Source organism: Schistocerca gregaria, chromosome 3 (assembly GCF_023897955.1).
Source record: "Schistocerca gregaria isolate iqSchGreg1 chromosome 3, iqSchGreg1.2, whole genome shotgun sequence".
Lineage (NCBI taxonomy): Eukaryota > Metazoa > Arthropoda > Insecta > Orthoptera > Acrididae > Schistocerca > Schistocerca gregaria.
In genome coordinates, this window is record NC_064922.1 from 56,993,497 (window position 1) to 57,017,998 (window position 24,502).

A 24,502-nucleotide genomic window follows, 5' to 3' on the forward strand; every position below is an offset into this window, starting at 1 on the left:
TGAGGTCGGTCACGAGGCGCTTTAATTCAGACGAATAATTAAAAGTTGGGGACTGATATTTCCTGGATAAGACACAATTAAAATCACCACCAATGATAATGTGTCGGGGATTTTTCCGAAAGAAAAAAAGTAGCTCGTTCCTCTCTATAGGTATTGCCAGAAGGTGCGTACAAGTTGATGATGGTGACGCCGAAAACAGTGATCCCGATCCTTCTACCCGATTCCAATTTGTCGATCTGAGTAACTGGAATCCCTTCTCTAATTAAGACTGCGGTGCCCACGGTCGTTTCCAGGGAAAAATTTGCAATGCCGACAAACCCAGGAAGAGTAAATTGTGGCATCGACACCTCCTGCAAAAGTGGTATATCAGTACCGGGCTCATATAGATATTGTTTTAATGCATGCAGTTTCACTTCTGATCAAATTTTATTAATATTGAGGGTCGTGATCGTATAGGCCTGTGACATAATAACAGGACGTCTGAGAGAAGGAGGGATCAACTGCCGTTAATTGCCCACATCTCCATGCCATTCCATGTGAGTAGCGGCCGCGCAATTCCTGTCTGGAGCGTCACTGAGTTGATCTCTTGCATCTTTGTTTTTACTCTTTTTCCGGACAGCATTAACATTTGGTGGTACTTGGATCCTGTGACGGACACTCTGCAGCACCGCTGCAGTCGGAGGTGTGGGAGGGTCTTGGGTGATGTCAATCGTCTCTCCCGACACATCTTGCGCCGGGAGCGCATGCGCCGAAACCGCTGGCGAGCGATCAGCTGAGCCACCACTTTCACTATCAGCTTGTTTGGCAACACTCGCTGCCCGAAGTTGTTTGTTGTCACTGACAGTCCCAGGCTGCTGTGTTTGTATACCGTCGCGGAGTTGATGACATTCATGTTGTTCTGAGGCTAGGGTCGGAGCAGTTGCCACGTGTTGTGTACCGTCCGCTCCCGGAGACATTGTTTGTATACCATCACGGCGAGCCGCGATGTGAGTACTTCCAGTAGATACGTGAGCCACATCTACTTGTTGACTTTCCTGAGTGTGCTGTTGCGGAAGTTCTGAGACATGAGCCTGTGGTAACTGAACGGCGTCGACGGAAGTATCGACGCTTGAAATTGCGGTAGAAGAATCGTCCACAATCGCTGCACCGGTTATAACTTTAGTACCCGAAGCGATCCCCCGTACGACCGATTCCGCGGTCTCGTGCGCACTGAAGGTTTTATCATCAGAGTCACGGCTGTCACAAGTTCAACGCCTCTTATTAGTCGTGGCATCGACCTTCGCGGGTGGCTTAGCACCATTGTCTCTCCTTACCAGAGCTGGAAACTCTTCAGGGCGAAATTCTTTTAGCTCTTCCGAAGGTACGGCAGAACTAGGGACCTCACCCTCTACGATAAGGTTATCCGAAACTACATCAGCCAACGTAAGACTTTTACGCTTCTGTAGCGAATTTTTTAGCACAAACATTCGCCTGGGACAGTCATGACGCAGGTGACCACTCTCATTACATATATGGCATGTGGGAGTTTGGCCACTGTAAGTAACATGAGCCCTATAGTCACAAACGGTAACATGCGAGGGTATATTCTGCTTTATATGCATTTCTACTGATCGGACGCCACTGTAACATTGTAACCTGTGCTGGTTTGACCACCGTTCGTTACGAATCTGCTTGATATCCCCGAATTTGGACAGAACTTCCTTCAGATAACAATCATCTACTTCAAGGGGTAGGTTAAAGATACGCACATTGGTATACTCCACATCGGCATTGGAAATGAGCACAGTACTTACAGACTCGTCCCGGTGTCGAAAAACAGCTCTCCCTCCGTGTTTCGTCAGAATCTCTTCCAGTAATACAGGATTCAGCAATTTTACAAATAAGCAATATTCCTCGGTATCATAATACGCCGTGTGCACTTGATCAGAGGTAATTCCAATGACATCCACAACCCAATCTGGTATTTCCAAGGCACTAGGCTGCACAGAACGGGTAGACTTGTCAAATTCAAATCAGAGTGTACACTTTCTCGGAAATAACCTGGACATTGCAAAACGATAACTAGCAAAGGAACCGCTAGAAGAACACAAGAATGAAAATCAAACTCAAGAACAATATACACTAAATAAAAACACTTCACGATAAAGAGAAAACTTAAGTTGTTATCACGACTTGTAAACACGTGGCGGAGTGGAGCACTTTACACGTCCGATCAGCACGGTGTCACAGGCGCGACTTCCACTGAGCTAAAGAGGCACGGCCTAGCGGTTCTTTTGAGTACTTCGTCCTTACGGTCGTCTCGATCATCAGTCTTCAGCTGACAACACTTCATATCACCGACTTATATTTGCAGCTTTGGCGAACCATTACTGCTTGGCTACACATCTGACACGTAACCGATGTACTCTCTAACCAACACCACTTGCATTTCAGAAAATGTCTTTCTCACATGTCTACAAAATCGCCTTCACCTTCAAATACAGTTTCCTTGCGACTGACGGAGACCTAGGCAAAGTTTAAAGTTGCTATTTCCATTACATAACGTTCATCAGAAAAACGGTTATTATCATCTGCAGCGGAACAAAATTCCGGTTCGCCCAGTGTGGGGCTCGAACCCACGATCCTGAAATTAAGAGTCTCATGCTCTAGCGACTGAGCTAGCCGGGCTGCCTCGGTAAATATGTGCCGGGCAGCACGTCACACAGTACTCGTTTGGGTTGGGTGGTCCCATGCAGAATCTCTCCATGTTGCCTAATGTTTTCTTAACGTCACACTCGTCACGTACTTCACTTTTATTTCATAATCATTTCTGAGAGGTAAAGGAATTGAATGAAAACCTGCAGATTTAGTGGCGTCAAAATTAACACACATACTTGATGTGGCTCATAAGCCGAACGAGTTACTTTCCGACGTTGTCTTAGATGTGCAAGTGCCAGTCAAAACTCGCGGCGACGGAACTCTGCCGACCATTTCGTTAGTTAACACCGGTCTTGTTGTGTGTGTTTCAAGCTCAAGAGCATCTCCAAGCAGGAAATGGTCAACAGAAACATTCAGACGGTTTTTGTACAGCACAATTGCTACACTAAAACGGTATGTTTCTTTTTCAGAATTGGAAAAAAACGACCGTGACAGGATTTGAACCTGCAATCTTTGGATCCGAAGACCGCCGCCTTATCCATTTTTTTATTATTATTATTTTTCTTCTGCTTACGAAATGAAGCTTGAAAATCTTGCCAATCGAATCCTTCAGTGTGGTTGTAACTTGGGAGTCGGTCAACATGATATATTATTCGCCTTATAGATGGTCCGCCTTTTTGCAGTGAATATCTGCTGAACTTTCTGTAACATGAAATTCAATCAGTTGACCTGTTAGTTTCTTTATTTTACGTCACAGTTTTGAGCAGGTAGTTGGCGAAGTGATCCTTGTAGTTTTGTGTTTTCATTAGCAGATGGTGCTGAGTTGTAAGATAGACCCAGAAGTCTTCTTTACTCTTTTCTTCTTTTGTAAATAAGTAGTGTACTGTAGCGGATTTTAACCAGTTTAGTGCGTTCCTTCTCGTCCGTGGGTACGGAGTATCATCCGGCGTTAGAAAGGCAGCAGGCGTTATATATCTGGGAGATGTTCTGCTGATGAGCGCCAACTTGTTCGTGATATATGCCCATATATCTTTTACTTTGTCGCACACAAATCTGTGTTCATCAGTATCTATTAAATTACACGTGATGCATAAAGGTGATTCTGCGAGGTGTATGTTATGTAGTTTGGAGTTAGTGGCCAATTTTCTGTTAACTGCGAAATACCAAGTGGCTTGCATTGCTGACGGCTAGTGTGGACAATGGATGTTCAACCAGATTACCTTCCAGTCGTAAAAACTGTATTTGTCTTCGACGTTATTTGGCTTCTTATCTTTCATGAGTTCCTGGTACACGCGTTTCACTGCCGTCATTGCTTGTACGGGGATCCTTGTCTGTGCATAACTGTACTCCAATAAAAACCGTTTTAAATGATAAAGTCCGTTTGGAATTTGTTGCACCGTGATGGGTGGACTGAGGTTTGCCGGAGCTATCTCAGTAAGCAGGTGAGCAGCGAGACTATCTGCTGAGTGTTTCCATTGGTGGAAAGTTTTTGATATGTATAAAGCTTGCGCCTTCTTTCCAACATCGACAAGCTTTAAGCCACCATTTTTTGTGGCCAGCGTTAAGGTGTCAAACTGAACTTTAAAAATGTGACGATGGCTGACAAACTGTCCTAATGCTGACATAATTCGTTTTGCAGTGTGTGCAGACATTGGTAAAATTTGAGCGATATAATTGAGTTTTGAGGTGAGATATACATTTGCGACCGTGACTTTCTGAATTTCATTTAGTTTTCGTACACTGTGTTACCGTATGCCGGCACGAATAGTCTGTAGAAGCTTTCTATAGTTGGTTGCAATTGTGTGCCGGATATTACGCTGAAAATCAATTCCAAGACACTTGAAGATCTTCAGCTGACGTAGTTGCCTGTGAGGGCGCGATCCTAGGCCGCGGCCAATATTGAATATTCCAGACTTTGTCCAGTTTAGTTGTGCACCGGACGCTTGCTCATATTGCCTGACTGTCTGTAGTGCGGTTTCCACTTCAGTTCTATTTATGATAAGGAAACCGACATCGTCTGCATACGCCTTGCACACAACTCGGGATCCATGTATGACGATGCCCTGTAAACTTTTCGTCAGGGTAGCTAACAAAGGCTCAATGGCAATCGCAAAAAGCGCCATGGACATTGGGCAGCCCTGCCTGACGGAACTGACTATCTCTATTGCTCGGGTAGGCTGGCCATTGATGATGATTCTGGATGAATTAGTCGCTACCATCTGTTGTATAATGGCAACGAACCCAGGTGGAAAACCCATCGCAGACATGGTACGAAAGAGATACTGGTGGTTTACCCTGTCAAAGGCTTTGTCGAAATCTAAGGATATGATGGCACATTTCAGTTTACAGACTTCCGCAATGGAGATTAAATCACGGTAGTCGCATAGAGTCTGTTGAATTTTCCGATCCTTGCCCACGCTGGTCTGGTAAGGGCCAATGATGCTGGTCATCGTGGATTTAAGCCTTTGGGCCAATAGTCTCGCAAAGATTTTATAGTCGCTGTTGAGCAGCGTTATCGGTCTTAGATTTTTTACGTTGGCACCGCCTGAGTTTTTTTAATTAGAACGATTGCGCCTTCACAGAAGCTGGTGGGGATCACGTTGTTGTGGTCTAGAAGTTCGTTACACATGCAAGTGATCTTCGCCTTTATGGTGTTCCAGAATTTTTGATAGAATTCGGCGGGAATTCCGTCAGGTCCGGGGGATTTATTCTTAGCACTTTCCCAGATGACATATCCCACGTCGTCTTCGGTTGCCACGGCTAATAGCTGTTCCGCGTTCGCGAGACTGACTCTGTTGTGCAAATTATTCAAAAGATCGTCCCGCACTTGCACGTTAACTTCTATTTTTGACATCAAGGTGGTGAAGTAGTTAAGCACCGCCGCCTTAATCTCATTGTGCGTAGTCAGCGTTGCGCCATCCTCAGCAGTTAACTCCGTCAGAATTTTACGGGATCCTTTCCTACTTTCTTGGATCATATGGTAGACTGAGGTGAGTTCTTGGTGTGCAGTAGTCTGGACCCGCGACCTGACTTTGTAGCCTTCTAGCTGCGTCCTCCTTAGGGTTAGGATTTTGGCCTGGATTTTCTTAATTCGTTTACATTGCTCGACGGCCGAAGTGCCGAGCGCATACAGTTCCCGCAGACAATGAAAATAGAAATGGATCGTCCTGTGAAGCCAAAAGCTCTTTTCCCGTGCGTAGTTCATGAAACACCACCTAATTTTAGGTTTGGCGCACCTGAGCCACCAATCAATGGCTGTATTGTAAGAGGCAAATCTCTGTTCACATTCTCGCCAGGTTTGGAGGAAGGCTTCTTGACACGCCGAGTCTTGAAGATGTGAAATATTTAATTTTCACAGGCCCCTGTATCGATACGTTCGTTGTCGATCTAGAGTGATAGTACAGATGTATGCAGCATGATCTGAGAACGCCACTGGCCATACTTCTGACTGCAGAATGTTATTCCTCAAATTAGGTGTGACATAAATTCGATCGAGACGGCTTGCCGAATGGGTCGTAATATGGATAAACCCAGGTGCAGCCCCATGCTTGAGCTCCCAAGAGTCAATTAAGCCTAAGTCTCGTACAATTCGTTCCAGTTCAAGTGATCTGTTAAGATTGGGAGTCTGGTCCTTTGCACTGATGACACAGTTAAAGTCACCTCCGAAGATAACATTGTCGTGGCGGACGCCAAAGATTGGAACTATTTCTCCTTTAAAAAAATCTGCTCTTTGACGTCTATTACTGGAACCGGATGGGGCATATACATTAATTAGTCTGTTGTTATAAAAAGTGCCCGCAATGCCCCTACTGTTCGGCAATTCTGTGACGTCAGTGATAATAATACCTTCCTTGGCAATAAAAGCTGTACCTAGTTCACAACCGGCTCCAGGATTAGTAATCACATTATAACCTGGTATGCAATCAAGTCCGACCTCTGTTACTTCTTGGACAAATAAAATGTCTACATCAGCTGCATATAAAAAGTCCTTTAAATGTTGTAATTTACAAGCGCTACGTATCTTATTAATATTTAGAGTAGCAAGTCGATAGGCCTGTGGCTGAATTGTGGGTGACTAAACAAAAGCAATGCCTAAAATACGTCCAATATCAATCATAAATAGTGCTGGAAAAGCAAACCACGTCGAAAATGCACTGTGCAAGCAATTTAAAAACATCTATGGACAGTCACTGTAAAGGCAGAGTTAAAAATATTCTCCGTTTGAAAATGGATCAGTCGCGAGTTCCTTTTGCACAGTAGTTTCTGTCGAGGCGTTACCTTTCTCATTAACATCGTCGTCCTTGGGGACCGAAGTTATGGCTGTCACCGTTTCTGAAGTATCCATACTGTCTACTTCGACATTGGATTCTGTATCGTCTGCCCAACTAGTTGGCTGTGGGCCTGTCGAGGTGGTTATTGACGCTTCAACAGGATAGAGGTCGATCATGTGGTTATCACGGTCGGCTCGAAGTGTAGCTGACTGTTCGGGGTTCAGAGGTAGAGCATCTGAGACATTGTCAAGGACTGATGGTAAACTAGCTGAGGGATGATCATGGTTTGTGCTATCAGATGCTTTTGCACTGATTTGTTCACCGATCTGTTTAGCCTTTTCGCGCAGAACCGGTGCAATCAGTTCGGCATCCTGGCGGGCAACTCTCCGTTTTTTAGTTTTTCTGGGAGATGCACACTTTTGTGGGCTTTTATCATCACCTGCTTGAGATTCCCCCGTGGAGTAGCATCGGCCGGTGGAGACGCAGCCGTTTGCAACGCAGATGCCCGTTCTTCGGTGACTACGATAGACGTCGATATTTCTGCTGGTTTAGGTTGACTCTGATCAGGCGTTTCAGCAGTCTCTATTCGTCTCACAGTCGCAGGCAGTTAAGTGGTTTCACTAACTTCTGGGACCGTGGGTGTAGCCGAAAGCCCACGCGCCACGGCCACATACGTTACAGACAGTGTTGTCATTGAGGGGGGCGTGGCAGCCCCGCCGATAGGCTGCTGCGCCACTCGCCTCTGCATGCATTCGGCTTGCACGTGACCTGTCGAGTTGCATGCTGCACATGTTCGAGGCTGGTCATCGTACATTACTATCGCACGATACCCGCAAACGTGAACATAAGACGGGATGTGCTTCTGCAGCTCGATTCTTAATTGCCGCACCCCGTTAAGAACTGGGAATTTATGTGCACTAGACCAGCGTTCCGCAATATTGCTTATGATTTTACCGTAAAGACAAAGCACTGCGTTTATCTGTTCACTGGTTATTTTATATGGAAGTTCAAAAATTCGAACAGTCAGTATTCCTAGGCCGGCATGCGAAACAACAACTTCTCCCACATTTCCATCGCTATGTTTAAACGTTAGGATACCACCACAAGATGCAACAATTTTCTCGCACATGTCGGATCTCGCTAATTTAACGAAAACGGTGCTACTGACAATCGAAAGATGTCCTGGCGACTGACAGAGACGTAGGCAAAGTTTAAAGTTGCTATTTCCATTACATCACGTTAATCAGAAAAACGGTAATTTACATCTGCAGCGGAACAAAATTCCGTTCCGCCCAGCGTGGGGCTCCAACCCACGACCCTGAAATTAAGAGTCTCATGCTCTACCGACTGAGCTAGCCGGGCTGCCTCGGTGAATACCTAGCGGGTAGCACGTCACACAGTACTCGTTTGGGTTGGGTGGTCCCATACAGAATCTCTCCATGCTGCCTAATGTCTTCCTAACGTCACACTCGTCACGTACTTCACTTTTATTTCATAATCATTTCTGAGAGGTAAAGGAATTGCATGACAACCTGCAGAGCTAGTGGCGTCAAAATTAACACTCATACTTGATGTGACTCAAAAGCCGAACGAGTTACTTTCCGACGTTGTTTTAGATGTGCAAGTGCCAGCCAAAACTCGCGGTGACGGCACTCTGCCGACCATTTCGATAGTTAACACCGGCCTTGTTGTGTGTGTTTCAAGCTCAAGAGCATCTCCAAGCAGAAAATGGTCAACAGCAACATTCAGACGGTTTCGTACTGCTGAATTGCTACATTAAAACGGTATGTATCTTTTTCAGAACTGGAAAAACACGAGCGTGACAGCATTCGAACCTGTAATCTTCAGATCCGAAGTCCGACGCCTTATCCATTAGGCCACACGGTCCCTGACGACCAAGTATAACTTGTATACGACTCATCTCGAAACGCTCACACCCCTGAGAATTTGTGTTTTCGTTCTACACAGCTGCTACCCCTTGCTCTTTCCCACCCATTCGTTACATTTAACCTCTTACGAGACCGACCAAATATAGACTGGGAAACAAGACCACAAACTTTGTGCATTCGGAATCGAAGGCAGGGCGTCCCTCGCCGCATTTGCTACGATGGCCATTTGCTACTTCTGCAGAAGCGGCGGCGGCGACGACGACGACGACGACGACGACGACGACGACGACGACCGCGAGAAGCTCTGAGATATGTGAGAAATGCATCTATAAAATGTAATTCAGACTGCCTCGTCCCACCTTATGCTGTACCGCTTTGGCAAATGCTTTATCTGCGCCATTCGCCTTAATCACATCTGAGAGCAATTCTTAATAAAACGCGTTTCGCTAACTGTTCGTCATCACAGATACTGTTTGCTATACGGCCACGTCGCGCAACTGATTTCCAAAATTCGTCTTCCTCCTGTGAGGATGGAACTCACGACCCTGGTTTACTAGACCAGTGCTCTACCACTTTTTTCTTTTTTTTTTTTTGTATTCGCCTTAATCACGTCTGAGAGTAATTCTTAATAAAACGCCTGTCGCTAATTGTTCGTCATCACAGATACAGTTTGCTATACGGCCACGATGCGCAACTGATTTCCAAAATTCGTCTTCCTCCTGTGAGGATGGAACCCACGACCCCTGGTTTACTAGACCAGTGCTCTACCACTTTTTTTTTTAATACTGGGTGAGAGCCAGGTATCCTAGCCACTTTTTTTTATTGACCCCTGGTTTACAAGACCAGTGCTCTGCCCAGTTTTTTCTTTTTTTTACCAGTATTTTGTGTCGTTTTCGTCTGCCATTGTTTGAAAGTTAGGGGTGACAATCAGATTCAGGCCTACGGAAACAAAGCGGGCAGGGGTCGAAACCCGAGGCCTGGCCACGATGATTCCACCGTCCTCTTTCCGAATGGCACCTGTACAACGGCGTCGTAATTTCCCCTACTGTCTTGGTTCTTGGTCTTACGTTTGTTTCTCTTGTTCGCCCTAAAGGTCCACGTAAACTTCAGTCCAGGTGTAGAGAAGAATTTTACATAAAGGCGGCAAAACCAGCTACAGTGTAAAAGAAATCGGCTCACACAGGTGACCTTAGCCAACACCCTCCCTTTCAAATGTCAGGCTAAGCATATTTGCAAAATCTTTAAGGAGTCCTGGCAAGCGCAATCGGTTCCAGTAAGCAGTAACGATGTACTGCCGAAACGTTAGGTGTTCATCCTCTTCATGACAACTATTGACAAAATGTACGAAGTGTCCAAGCAACCACATAACGGTATTGAGCTTCGTTCGCGGATAAAAGGAAGAATCGGGCCGTACGATGATGTCAATGGTATAAGCGGTTTCGGCAGTCCTAGTGACAAAAGCCAGTTGTTTCCTGAGCCAAAGCCAATTAGCAAGGTGCCCACTGCAGGTGAATCGATGCCTAAGTGTGTCCAGGAGACCACACCGAGTGCAGTTGTCCGTGTCAGAAAGACCAATACGGTGCAGTCGTACGTTGGTGGGGACCAAATTATTAATTACCCTATACCATGTGGACGCCACAGCCATTGAGTGGATCGGCAGACTAACATTCTTCCAGACGTTCCTCCAGGACACTGATGGAGACGCCAGTTCGATTGGATTGGGACCGGCCAGCCCCTCACAACGGGCAATCAAGCTCTTGGTCGTTGGCACCGGTCGTCGCAAGAAGACGTCACCGAGGTAACTAACCGCAATATAAAATTCCCGGACGTGTATCAACTTAAAATTGAGGCGACCGACGTCGACAGGTGGAGCAAGGCTCTTCGGACGCAGAACAGTAAAAATTCTGGATGTAATTGAAGTCACTTCTTGCGTAACAATGAGAGTCGTACGGTGGACGTACAAGGCAGATGCCTTGCGAGTAATGTCAGTGAGGCCCAAGCCTCCGGAGATACGCGGTTTCGTCATAACCTCGTAACGCAACTTGAATAGATGACCCTTCCATATAAACCTGCTAGACAATTGGCGCAACCTTTTCGCCACCATTATGGGAAGTGGGATCAGCTGAGCAACATAATAGGCTTTACATAACACGTACGTGTCTAAAATTCTGACTTTTTGCAAAATGGCCGCAGAGCGCTGCTCATGGACCATCAGAGCCCCCTGTATCTTCTCGGTGACAGATTTCCAATTAAGAGCCGCCATTTTTATGGGACACCGATCAATGCTAATCCCCAATGACGTATGGCGATCGACAAAAGTGGCCCAAGGGACATCAGCATCGCGAAACCCTCGAATATTAAGGAACTTACATTTACCCTGATTGAGACGCGCTCCAGAGACAACAGTATGCATCAACTGCCCCTTTCAACAATGTGATATCATCACGTTGACGGAGGAGAACAACGACATCGTCCGCGTACGCCTTAACAGTGAGCTTCCCACCAGAGAGGGTCATACCCTGAAGCTTGAAAGCAAGAGTCCGAAGCAGCGGTTCCAGGGACAATATGAATAGAGACATAGAGAGCGGAATACCCTGAGGTACCCCTCGGCGGATAGCAATGGGCGGCGTCAGCTGCCCATTGACTGACACCCGAGCAGTTATTCCCCTATACAAATTACCAAGAACACCACGTGATGAAGCGTTAAAACCTATTGTATCTAAAACACGATTTAAAAACACATGACTGACGTGATCAAAAGCCTTGTAAAAATCGAGGAAAGCAAAGGCACAATGAACGTTTGTAACCGCCGCAACCGAGACAACATCCCGATATTCGGCTACTGGGGTCAGAATAGATCTACCAGGAAAACAACATTGATGTGCACCAATCACACCCCGAAGCAGAGAAGACAATCGACTATTGAGCGCTCTAGCAGCTGTCTTGTAATCAAAGTTCAGCAATGTGAGCGGACGAAGATTGGCAGCAGATAAACGACCAGTGGACTCCGGAATTAAAACAATTTTCCCTACTTTAAAATCGGCTGGCACATCCATCCCCCTGACAATCTCATTTAAAATCTGCGTAAAAGTGCCACCCAAAAGAGGCCAAAAACGGAGATAAAATTCTTTAGGCAGGCCGTCTGGACCCGGCGATTTACCGGACGGAGAGCGAGGAATAAAATAGAAAACATCATCTACCTGGAACTCCCGGAGAAAGTCGCCGTTCGCGTCAGGCGTGATCGTCGCAGGAAGATCCTCAAGGACATCATCAGAAAGTGACGCACCAGAATCATCGGCAGAATATAGACTAGCGTAATACTGATGAAGAGCATGCGTCATATCCTCCTGTGCAATAAGCTGTCGTCCATCATCCACCATAAGAGAAGAGATGAAGGTGCGACGACGTCGAGTCTGATGCCGCAGCAGGTGGTACAAAGAAGTCAGTTCACCTTCAACAAGAGAGTGAGGTTTCGACTTTACTCGCAGACTATCCAACTGTCGTCGTTTGAGGGTCAAGAACATACGACGAACATCATGGATCCGCAGAGGAGAAGGACCCGCCGCGTCATACAGTTCACGCAGGACAGAGTAGTAAAATTCATACGTGTTCTTAAAATCACGCGCCCTTGCGGCACAGTAAAAAATCAAAGACTGACGAATCTTGGGCTTGGCAAACGCAGTCCACCAAACGAGCAAGGAGGGGTAACGCGGGACAGAGCGAAGACATCGCTCCCACACTGCACTTACAACTTCGTCAATGGCACTGTCGGCAAGGTGGGAAACATTTAACATCCACTGGGAACGATAAAGTTTTGCTGGTTGGTGACTAAGATTTACAGTTGCAGTAAAAGCACAATGGTCAGAAAAACTAGTAGGAATAACATCGACAGAAAGAATGTTATAACATAAAAAATCAGAGAAGTAGAATCTGACGAGTCTACTGCATGAGGACGCGGTAAAATACGTAAATTTCACCAGGGTTGGATATTTGTGTTCCCAAACATCACGCAGGTGCATGGTACGAACCAAGTCATGTAAATCTCGGCAATAATTAAAATTGGGGGACTGGTCTTCAGGGCGTAAAACACAATTAAAATCGCCTCCGAGCAGGAGACTCCGAGGACTCTTGCGCAAAAGATAAATAAGCTCTTCCTTATAAAAGCGCGATCGAGCCACAGTGCGACACGAACCAGAGGGGGCATACAAAACAACTAGGCAGATATCAAAAAGACGACAACCAATGCCACGGCCAGAGTCAAGGAATTCAATGTCAGTAACAGGAATACCTTCTCGAAAGAAAAGAGCAGTTCCTGTTGAATTATCCGGTGCGACATTAAAAACAGTTTGAAATCCAGGTAGAGAGAGATCAGAAAACAATACTTCCTGCAAAAATACTACGTCCGCACAGGAGTCGTAGAGAAACTGCCGCAAAGAGGCAATGCGAACGTCGGACTCAATACGGTTAACATTTAAGGTAAGAAAGGTGTGTGCTTGAACCATGGAGAGAAAATCGAGAGAGGAAATCACCTACACCGACGCATCAACATCACAGTCCATAGCAGGGGAGACGGAGGCATCCGAGGGAAGGGGACTGCTACCCCCTTCCGCGGATCCCTTACGTTTCGGTTTTTTACGAACAGCATTGACGTTCGGCTGAACGCGCAACTTGCGTCGGCTGACGGGCAAGGAAGCGGCAGCAGCCGGTGACGTAGGAGGGTCAAGTTCTGTATCCGACACCACCCGCGCCGGTCCACAGTCAGGGTCCGGAGGCGCGGGGGAAACATCCGACGAAACGGACTGGTCTACACCAATACTAGCTTCCGGCAAACATGGACTACACGGATGCGAAACGTGAGCAGGAAGCTCCGAAGCTGCTAAGTTGGAAGGAGGCGGAGCAGCTCCGCTGGCAGAGGTATGGGGCAGCGAAGCAGGAAGTTGTTGCGGCTCAACTTGTCGTGACAACGAAGTCGGTTCGGAAGGAGGCGCCAACAGGCCCGACCGACGAGCCGACTCGAGAGAAGCCGCGTCGGAAGCCGGAGGGGCGTCAGCAGCCGCTACCGGAACAGCTACTTCAGGGGAACAGGGAGCATCTACACTACTCTGTGGCTCGGAGGATGTCGGTCTCTCGGATTGGGGCATCTCGGGGAGATCCTCATCCGTACTATTTCCATCTTGTGCGCGACGCCGTTTATTATTCAAAAGCGGCACACCCACCTGAGGAACCGACGGAACAACATCAGATTTGGCACGTAAAGGAGGAAATTCTGTATCAGGGGCGTGCAAAACCTGCGACTGGGCGCTACTACCACTGGACTGTTCGACACCAAGAGCAGAACCACCTGCAACGAGGTCAGCGACCGTTAACTTGCGACGCTGTTCGAGAGAATTTTTTAACACAAAAACCCTCCGCGGACAGTCGGTACGCACGTGGCCACTCTCATTACACAAGAAACAGGTGCCAACCTGACCACTATATGTTACATGGACACGATATCCACCGATCTGCAGGTGCGAGGGAATATTCTGCTTCACGTGCATTTCGACGGAACGAATACCACTGCAACACTGCAGACGATGTTGGCTGGACCAGCGTTCAAGGCGAATACTCTTAACATCACCATACTTGAGTAAACCCTCCTTAAGATACACATTATCCACATCCGGCGTAAGGTTGTAAACACGAACACTGGTGTACGTAATGGAAGCATTTGAAAGCAGTACGGTACTGACAGAATCATCCCGATGCCGAAAGAGAACCTGATGACCAAATTTGGAAATAATTTTATCAACCTGAAGGGGGTCCATAAATTTAACAAAGAAAACATAGAGTTCTGTATCACAATATGCAGTGTGCACCTGATCCGAATTAATGCCAAAGGTATCTACTAACCAATCATGAATCTCAAGGGAACTAGGTTGCACATGGCGGTTGGACTTGTCGAAAGCAAAACTAACTGTAGCCTGACGAGGAATAACCTGAGACGACATTTTCAAAAACTACGCGGTCTAAACCGCTAAACAAAAACACTGAAATACACACAGAAAGTAACACAAGGAACGAAACAGCGACGGAGAAAAATTTACAGAAGGTATAACACTACACGTAAACAAACGATATCCCACTATACGTAACGCTACGGCGGAGCGGAAGACTAGGCACGTCCACACTGCACGGCGTCTGAAGCGGAACTGACCACTGAGCTAAAGAGGCGCGGCCTAGCAGTACTCTTGCGTACTTCGGCCTTACGGTCGCCTGCATCATCAGACTTCAGCTGACAACACTTCATATTAGCTTCTAATATTTGCAGCTATGGCGACCCATTACTGCTTGGCTACACATCTGACACGTAACCGATGTGCTCTTCAAACAACATCACTTGCATTTCAGAACATGTCTTTCACACATGTCTACAAAATCACCTTCACCTTCAAATACAGTTTCCTTGCGACTGACAGAGACGTAGGCAAAGTTTAAAGTTGCTATTTACATTACATCACGTTAATCAGAAAATCGGTAATTTACATCTGCAGCAGAACAAAATTCCGTTCCGCCAAGCGTGGGGCTCGAACCAACAACCCTTGGATTAAGAGTCTCACGCTCTACCGACTGAGCTAGCCAGATGCCTCGGTTAATATCTGCCAGGTAGCACGTCACACAGTAATCGTTTGGGTTGGGTGGTCCCATACAGAATCTCTCAATGCTGCCTAATGTTTTCCTAACGTCACGCTCGTCACGTACTTCACTTTTATTTCCTAATCATTTCTGAGAGGTAAAGGAATTGCATGACAACATGCTGAGCTAGTGGCGTCAAAATTAACACATACTTGATGTGACTCAAAAGCCGAACGAGTTACTTTCCGACGTTGTTATAGATTTGCAAGCGCCAGTCAAAACTCGCGGTGACGGCACTGTGCCGACCCTTTCGCTAGTTAACACCGTTCTTGTTGTGTGCGTTTCAAGCTCAAGTGCAACTCCAAGCAAAAAATGCTCAACAGCAACATTCAGACGGTATCGTACTGCTCAATTGCTACATTAAAACGGTATGTTTCTTTTTCAGAACTGGAAAAACCCGAGAGTGACAGCATACGAACCTGTAATCTTCAGATCCGAAGTCCGACACCTGATCCATTAGGCCACACGGTCATTGACGACCAACTATAACCTGTATACGACTCATCTCGAAACGCTCACACCCCTGCGAATTGAATTTTCGTTCTACACAGCCGCTGCCCCTTGCTCTTTCCCACCCATTCGTTACATTCAACCTCTTACGAGACCGACCAAATATAGACTGGGAAACAAGACCACACACTTTGTGCATTCGCAATCGAAGGCAGGGCGTCCCTCGCCGCATTTGCTACGATGGCCATTTGCTACTTCTGCAGAAGCGGCGGCGGCGGCGACGACGACGACGACGACGACCGCCAGAGGCTCTGAGATATGTGAGAAATACATCTATAAAATGTAATTCAGACTTCCTCGTCCCACCTTATGCTGTACCGCTTTAGCAAATGCTTTATCTGCGCCATTCGCCTTTATCACATCTGAGAGTAATTCTTAATAAAACGCCTGTCGCTAATTGTTCGTCATCACAGATACTGTTTGCTATACGGCCACAACGCGAAACTGATTTCCAAAACTCGTCTTCCTCCTCTGAGGATGGAACTTACCACCCCTGGTTTACTACACCAGTTCTCTACCACTGAGCTAAAGAGGAGCGGCCTAGCTGTACTCTTGCGTACTTCGGCCTTACGGTCGCCTGCATCATCAGACTTCAGCTGACAACACTTCATATTAGCTTCTAATATTTGCAGCTATGGCGACCCATTACTGCTTGGCTACACATCTGACACTTAACCGATGTGCTCTCCAAACAACAACACTTGCATTTCAGAACATGTCTTTCACACATGTCTACAAAATCACCTTCACCTTCAAATACAGTTTCCTTGCGACTGACAGAGACGTAGGCAAAGTTTAAAGTTGCTATTTACATTATATCACGTTAATCAGAAAACGGTAATTTACATCTGCAGCGGAACAAAATTCCGTTCCGCCCAGCGTGGGTCTCGAACCCACAACACTGGGATTAAGAGTCTCACGCTCTACCGACTTAGCTAGCCGGCTGCCTCGGTTAATACCTGCCAGGTAGCACGCCACACAGTACTCGTTTGGGTTGGGTGGTCCCATACAGATTCTCTCCATGCTGCCTAATGTTTTCCTAACGTCACACTCGTCACGTACTTAACTTTTATTTCATAATCATTTCTGAGATGTAAACTAATTGCATGACAACATGCAGAGCTAGTGGCGTCAAAATTAACACACATACTTGATGTGACTCAAAAGCCGAACGAGTTACTTTCCGCCGTTGTTTTAGATGTGCAAGTGCCAGTCAAAACTCGCGGTGACGGCACCCTGCCGACCATTTCGCTAGTTAACACCGGTCTTGTTGTGTGTGTTTCAAGCTCAAGAGCAACTCCAAGCAAAAAATGGTCAACAGCAACATTCAGACGGTTTCGTACTGCTCAATTGCTACATTAAAACGGTATGATTCTTTTTCAGAACTGGAAAAACACGAGCGTGACAGCATTCGAACCTGTAATCTTCAGATCCGAAGTCCGACGCCTGATCCATTACGCCACACGATCACTGACGACAAACTATAACTTGTATACGACTCATCTCGTAACGCTCACACCCTGAGGAATTGTGTTTTCGTTCTGCACAGCCGCTGCCCCTAGCTCTTTCCCACCCATTCGTTACATTCAACCTCTTACGAGACCGACCAAATATAGACAGGGAAACAAGACCACACACTTTGTGCATTCGGAATCGAAGGCAGGGCGTCCCTCGCCGCATTTGCTACGATGGCCATTTGTTACTTCTGCAGACGCGGCGGCGACGACGACGACGACGACGACGACGACGACCGCGAGAGGCTCTGAGATATGTGAGAAATACATCTATAAAATGTAATTCTGATTGCCTCGTCCCACCTTATGCTTTACCGCTTTGGCAAATGCTTTATCTAAAGCATAAGGTGGGACGAGGCAGTCAGAATTACATTTTATGCTTTACCGCATTGGCAAATGCTTTATCTGTCTGACGTGGATGTGTCTGGCGTGGGACCTGTCGTTTCGCGGTGCGTTTTTTTTTTTTGGCGTGGGCCAGTCCTCGCCGGCGCCCCGTAAGGCACAGAGGTTCGCACTGGGGCGTATCGCTTCCAGTCGGACGTGCCCACAGGGGAAGTGATGCGTCATATATAGCCTCTCCTTCTCAAGTGGCTCTTTCCGCCTTCAAGTGGTGCCGGACGTTAAGCTTGGCATTTCTCGGGCTTGCCCGGGTGTGCGTTGCGACAAAAGGAAGAGCTGCCACCCAACCCGATGCGAAAGCGAAGGGTGCGTGGCACAGGGGGAGCTGTGTCGAGAGACGAACATCTGTCCCTTTAGTTCGCAGGGCCCAGACCAGCAGGAGCTCTGCATGCCGGCGACTTCGTTCGTCGGCGTGGGATCGCGGCGCGAGTCGGCAAGGTCGCTTCGCCGCGCCCCTGGGTAACCGGGGCGTGTTCTGCCAAACCCAGGAGGTGGTGACACCGCCTGGGCCCGGTTAACTGGGTCCAGACCGCCGAACGTCTGGGGGACCGGCCCGCCACCTGAGTAGGAGTGGGTCCTTGGCCGAAAGGTGGAAACTCGTGCTAGTAGGCAGCGAAGGGCGAGAGGTGCATCCGCCTCTCCAGAGTGCGGGGTGCAGTTGCCGAGGAGCGTCGCGTGGAATCGCCGATGACGGAGCCATCGATGGGGACCAGTGCGCTGGCAACGGCGCGCTGAACCCGGCAGTTCGAGAGGGCCCTTGACCTTGGGGCGAGGTCGGTGGGCGAGCTGCAAGAAGTCCCCCCCCCCCCCCCCCCCCCCATGCCAGAGGAGCCGGTCCAGGGTAAGAGACGGGCTCCCACCTTTTTTTTATATCACTCGTAAATCATGGCGACGGCAGTTACGAGTGATTCGAGTGCGCCTCAACGTGCGTCTACTGCGCCTGATCCCTCTCCTCAGGACGAGCTGGGACAGGTCGAGAATGAGACAGTTATGCAAAGGCTTGCCAGAATAACTACGCTCATGGAGCAATCTGTAAAAAATGGCAACATCAGCCAAGCCGGAATGTCAGCCATTAAAAATGAATTGGCAGCTTGGGCCATCGTCCATGCAAAACTAGAAGGAAGGCTAGAAGAACTAGTAAAAGAAAACAACAGACTAAGAAAGCAGCCAGTGAAAACTTGGGCGGCAGTGGCAGCGCAAGCTCCCACCAAGCCCAACACCACCAGAGAGACTATAGACAAGGTAACTAAGAGGCCAGATACGGCAGTCTTTTTGAGAACACTTCCTGACACAAGCATAAAGAAAATACAGGAGTTATTCACGAAAACCGTGGACCCTGTGAAGGAAAAAATAAAGATAAAGACAATCAAACCGAGTAGGAATTCAGTCATCGTAGAAGTTGCCTCAGAAGAGCATAAAGAAAAGCTGTTGAAGAACCAAAAGCTGAACTCAGTGGTGAAATCTGAGCCACCAAGAAAAATAAATCCTCTCGTCATACTTTATGACGCGCCATCTATTATGATGAACGAAGAGCTGTCAGAGACAATCAGGGCACAAAATTTTGAGCACTTAAGCGTTGAAGAATTTAATAATTGTTTTAAACTTAGATTTAAAACGGGTCCACGAGGTCGTGATGTTGTACATCATGTCGCTGAAGTGACAGCACAGATGTGGAAGAATATCACAACAATGGGCAGGATCTATGTTGGCTTCCATGCCATCAACACTAGAGACTATGTCGTGGTACCTCGTTGCCACAACTGTGGTGACCTGGACCACATTCTCAGGCTGTGCACCAGGGAGCCGGCGTGCACCAAGTGCGGAGAAAGTGGCCATAATCGCAAGGACTGTAAAGGTACACAAATCTGCATACCATGCAAAAGCAGAGGGAAGAAGTCTTGTGGAGCCGTAGGTCGGAATTGCCCAACATACAGAATGTTGGAACAAAGATTAATCTCCAGAACTGATTATGGCTGAACTCGGCATACCGAACAGGATGCCGAAGCATAACTCCCCGAGCAAGAGGAGGAGGGACGCTATGAGGGCAAGTAAATTCAAGTTATTTCTGAGGTCACTTACGGGCGCCGAAAAAACTGAAACAACAGATATAGCCATTCAAACTGAGCCCCAAAGGGTGAACATAGCAATACAAACAGATCTCCCTATAGCAGCAGCTCCCTCCTCTGAAAGCCGGGGAGCAGAGCCGATAAAACATCAGAAACGGCAAGGGCATCCTGCGGCCATAACAGTCTCTGGAGAGAAACAGAACAAGCATGAGAAACCGATTCAAGAAAATGAAGTAACTAGCTCCAGCATAAATTCTACCGAACAGAGTACTCCAGTGGTCGGATTGCCACCTGTGGATCCTGTGAGGGTCTACCCTAATTTGGAATATACTATGCAGCTAGCAAGACTTGAACAGCCGGCTACCCTGACCACAGCCCTGAGACATGTGGTTCGTGTAGGACATGAAGAAGGAAGAAGGGTAACCTTCTTGGTGATGGAGGCTGTTGACAGAATCCAACTAAAATCAGTGAATCTCCCCACCGACTTCGGAGCCCTGCGGGACCTGCTACAAAAAGTCTTCGAAAGGAGAGGGGAGAAATTCGACTTAGACGACATTTACGAGCAGGCAGTTCTAGCCAATGGAAGAATTGCATTTGACTGGTCTAAAACCTGGCCAAATGACCGCATACATACATACTTCCCTTGATGACAAAGTTTAACATAGGACAACTAAATACACATAACAGCCGACTCGTAATGCAGGAACTCCGAAGGGAGGTGGAGGAGAGGAGATTAGATGTGCTCTGTCTACAGGAGCCATACTCCCAAGCTGGAAAGGTCGCTTTTGCTGCCGCAACATGGCAGATAATTAGTAAAGGAGAAGTCCCGAAAGCGGCGATAATAATAACAAATAAGCTCCTGAGAGTCACCACGCTCTCTCAATTCACAACTACCCACTGCAACGTCGTGGAGTTGCATTCCCCAACTGGAATCGTCTTCATAATAAACATGTACTTTCAGTACAGTGATAATATTGAAACACACTTAGATCACCTAACGAGAGTGACCACGCCGTTGCGGGGGAGAAAGTTGATAATTACAGCTGACATAAATGCCAAATCCCCCCTGTGGTACAGTGGCACACGAGATGCAAATGGTGAGAAGGTAGAAGAATATATTATGGCAACACAACTTGTGGTGGCTAATAGGCCGGGCAATCCTCCTACCTACACGGCGGGAGGAAGACAAGGGAGAAATATTGACGTAACTCTAACAACACCGAATGTTACAAACATACTCCAAAATTGGAAGGTAATAGGGAATGGCACCACAAGCGACCATAATTTAAAAACTTTCGCCATAGGGGATAGAGAGTGCCGCTGGGCCATGGGGTGGGAATTGCAATATAACTTTAATAGAGCAGATTGGGAGCGGCTAGCGAGGGAGTGCGACATTCCTCCTTTACCGGGAGGGGACGCACAACAAGATATAGACGTAAACGACAGAACTGACGACATAGTGACCGCCATAACTAGAGCGGTGAGGGCTGCTGTACCAACCAGGAAGAGGGCCATGGCGGCCTCTCCGTCACCATGGACGCCTGAACTAGAGGAATTGCGTCAGTCTGTCAGAAGGCTAAGGAGGTACTACCAGCGCAGTGTCGTCTGGCAGGAGAAACAAAGATGGCAGTTGCGGTATAGTGAGGCCAAGCAACAGTTCCGAAAGGAACTACGCGAGGTCAGGATGCGGAGCTGGGAACGCTACGTGCTCAGTCAACTTGTGCTGGATCCATGGGGACTTCCCTACAAGTTAGTGAGGGAAAAGATCCGCTCTCCTATGGTGCTATCAACTGTCAGGCACGGGGGCGGGATGACGGAGTCCTGGCAGGAAACTGCTGGGGTCCTCCTCCAGTCCCTGTTGCCTGATGACTATGCGGACGGGGAAACTGAAGCACAGCGGCAACTGCGAGAGGAGGATCAAGTGCAATATAACAACGATGCAGCGGTCTACCCCTTCTCGGAAGAGGAGGTGGCGGCACACATAAAATCTCTCAAAAGAGGGAAAGCTCCTGGGCCAGACGGAATTGTGGCGGAGATGGTGCAATTCCGGGCCCCCTAGCTGGTTGCGCCATTAACGCATTTATATAATGAATGCCTAAGGCAACAACAGTTCCCAAGGAGATGGAAAAAGGCAAATGTTGTCATTATAAAGAAAGGACAAGATAAAGATCCAGCGGAAGTGAAGTCATACAGGCCAATCTGCCTGTTGGACTTGCTTGGTAAAATATTAGAGAAGTTGCTGGCTGACAGGCTGGCGGCACACAGAGTTTTGTGCGGGATGAGCAGCAGGCAATTCGGTTTCAGGTCGGGGCGATCGGCATCTGATGCAATCGCCCTAGCAGCCGAGGTCTGCGGCTCAACCCCGCATAAATACGTGGTGGGCATCATGGTGGACATCAGTGGCGCCTTTGACAACCTGTGGTGGCCTTCGCTCTTCTCCTGCTTGCGGGAGAAAGAGTGTCCAGGGCCGCTATATGGTTGCCTGAGGAGCTATTGCGAGGAACGAGAGGTCTGGCTATCATCCTCTAGCGAGAGAGTTAGTAAGGTGATCACGAAAGGATGTCCCCAGGGATCGGTCCTTGGACCGCTTTTTTGGGACATCCATATGGAGCCTTTATTGGACAACCTACAACAATGCGAGGATGTGCTAGAGGTGATAGCCTATGCAGATGACCTCCTCCTGTTGGTCGATGGCCGGAGCCGAGATGACATTGAACCTAAGATAGAAAGGGCCATAGACTAACTTCAACAGTGGTGCCACACCACCAAAATGACAGTCTCACCAAGTAAGTCAACTTACTTACTGCTGAAAGGACAACTAACCAGGAACCCGACAGTTAGAATCGACAGTTCACCAGTATTACGAAGACGTGACACACGATACTTAGGAGTCATCATTGATGAGAAATGGAACTTCGGGAGGCACATTGAAACCGTAACCCAAAAGGCCCTACAAATTATAAATAATCTCATTTCCATAGGACATAAAAGATTTCACCTCCCTCCACACCTCATTAAACTATATCATAATAGTATCTTAACCTCAGTGGTGGGTTACGGCTCGGGAGTCTGGGCGCACAGACTCACGAGGGTTGTGCCTGCCATGGCAGTGAGAAGGGTGCAAAGAAGTATGATATTACGATCTGTGGGGGCTTATAGAACGTCTCCAGGGGGGGCCCTGTTAGTCATAATGGGGCTCTGCCCACTAGATATAAAGATAAGGGAGCAAACAGCCTGGTATTGGGCAAAAAAGGGGAATCAAGGCAAAATTGAAGACATTATGGGGGTTAGGGTGGCAAATAAGAGGGAAATTATGAGAAGGGGAGAAGAATTATGGCAGGGGACTTGGGAAACGGAGGAAACCGGACGTAGAACTTTTCAGTTCATTCCGGACGTGAGGGAACGCTTGCAAATGAAGTATTTTGAGCCAACAAGGGGATTGATCCACTTTCTCACTGGACATGGACCCTACCCGACATACCTATGTCGGTTTGGGAAGAAGGCAACGCCCGCGTGTGACTGTGGCGTTCCGGAAGGTACTCCTGAACATGTGATCTACGAGTGTCCTCTCTTCAATGATGTTGCAACCACACTCCGAGACAGACTACCAAACCAAGACACATACCAACTTCTAAGACGCGAAGATACCTTTCAACTGCTTAACACTCTGGAAAACGAGGTATCACGTAAGGTGTTGATGGAATATCTGAGGGACATGAATTAAAATAAACTCAGAAATATACACCGATTTCGTCTGGATCCCTGTTCCCATACCGCCTGGGCGCGGACTGGCCGACTTTCCACCATAGTTGGGATCCGCCGCGTGCAGGAATAGGGGGAGTAGGGGTCAACTCTACCAAAATGGAAAGCACCGGATTTGACTTAGGATAAGCTTAGTTTGTAGGAATTAGACTAGGATATTTACGTTTAGGAAAGTGCAGCGAAATAACATCTTGGCCTGCCCAGTGCCAGGGGCATGCTCTTCGGGTTTAGCTCGAAGAGCAAGCAATTATCAGTAGGTTTATACTCTCTGTTGGCACATATGTGACGCTGCAGATGTTAGAACTTAGTGATAAGAAGTAGTATTTAATTGTAGGTATAGACAATATTATTAGTGGTGCCCATTATTGTGAAACACCTGTAGCTCAATTACAATTTAGAATTAAGAGCTGCATATTTGTAATAATCATTGTATTATAATACAGGCCCACTAATCAACTAAGGGAGTGGGTTATTATATATAACTATTATTGATGTTGAAATAAAGTTTTTTTTAAAAAAAAAAATGCTTTATCTGGGCCATTCGCCTTAATCACATCTGAGAGTAATTCTTAGTAAAACGCCTGTCGATAATTGTTCGTCATCACAGATACTGTTGGCTATACGGCCACGACGCGAAACTGATTTCCAAAATTCGTCTTCCTCCTCTGAGGATGGAACTTACCACCCCTGGTTTACTACCCCAGTGCTCTACCACTGAGCTAAAGAGGCGCGGAATAGCGGTGCTCTTGGGTACTTCGGCCTTACGGTCGCCTGCATCA

At 47.4% G+C, this 24,502-nt stretch overlaps 2 non-coding genes across 2 annotated transcripts; both read right to left on the reverse strand.

Annotated features, from left to right (window-relative positions):
• Positions 1-2,594: 2,594 nt before the first annotated feature.
• Trnak-cuu (transfer RNA lysine (anticodon CUU)) lies at positions 2,595-2,667 on the reverse strand. The gene has a single exon. It is a non-coding gene; the product is annotated as a tRNA-Lys (tRNA).
• A 5,530-nt stretch (positions 2,668-8,197) lies between these two features.
• Positions 8,198-8,270, reverse strand: Trnak-cuu (transfer RNA lysine (anticodon CUU)). Its single transcript has one exon. It is a non-coding gene; the product is annotated as a tRNA-Lys (tRNA).
• Between the last annotated feature and the right edge of the window lie 16,232 nt (positions 8,271-24,502).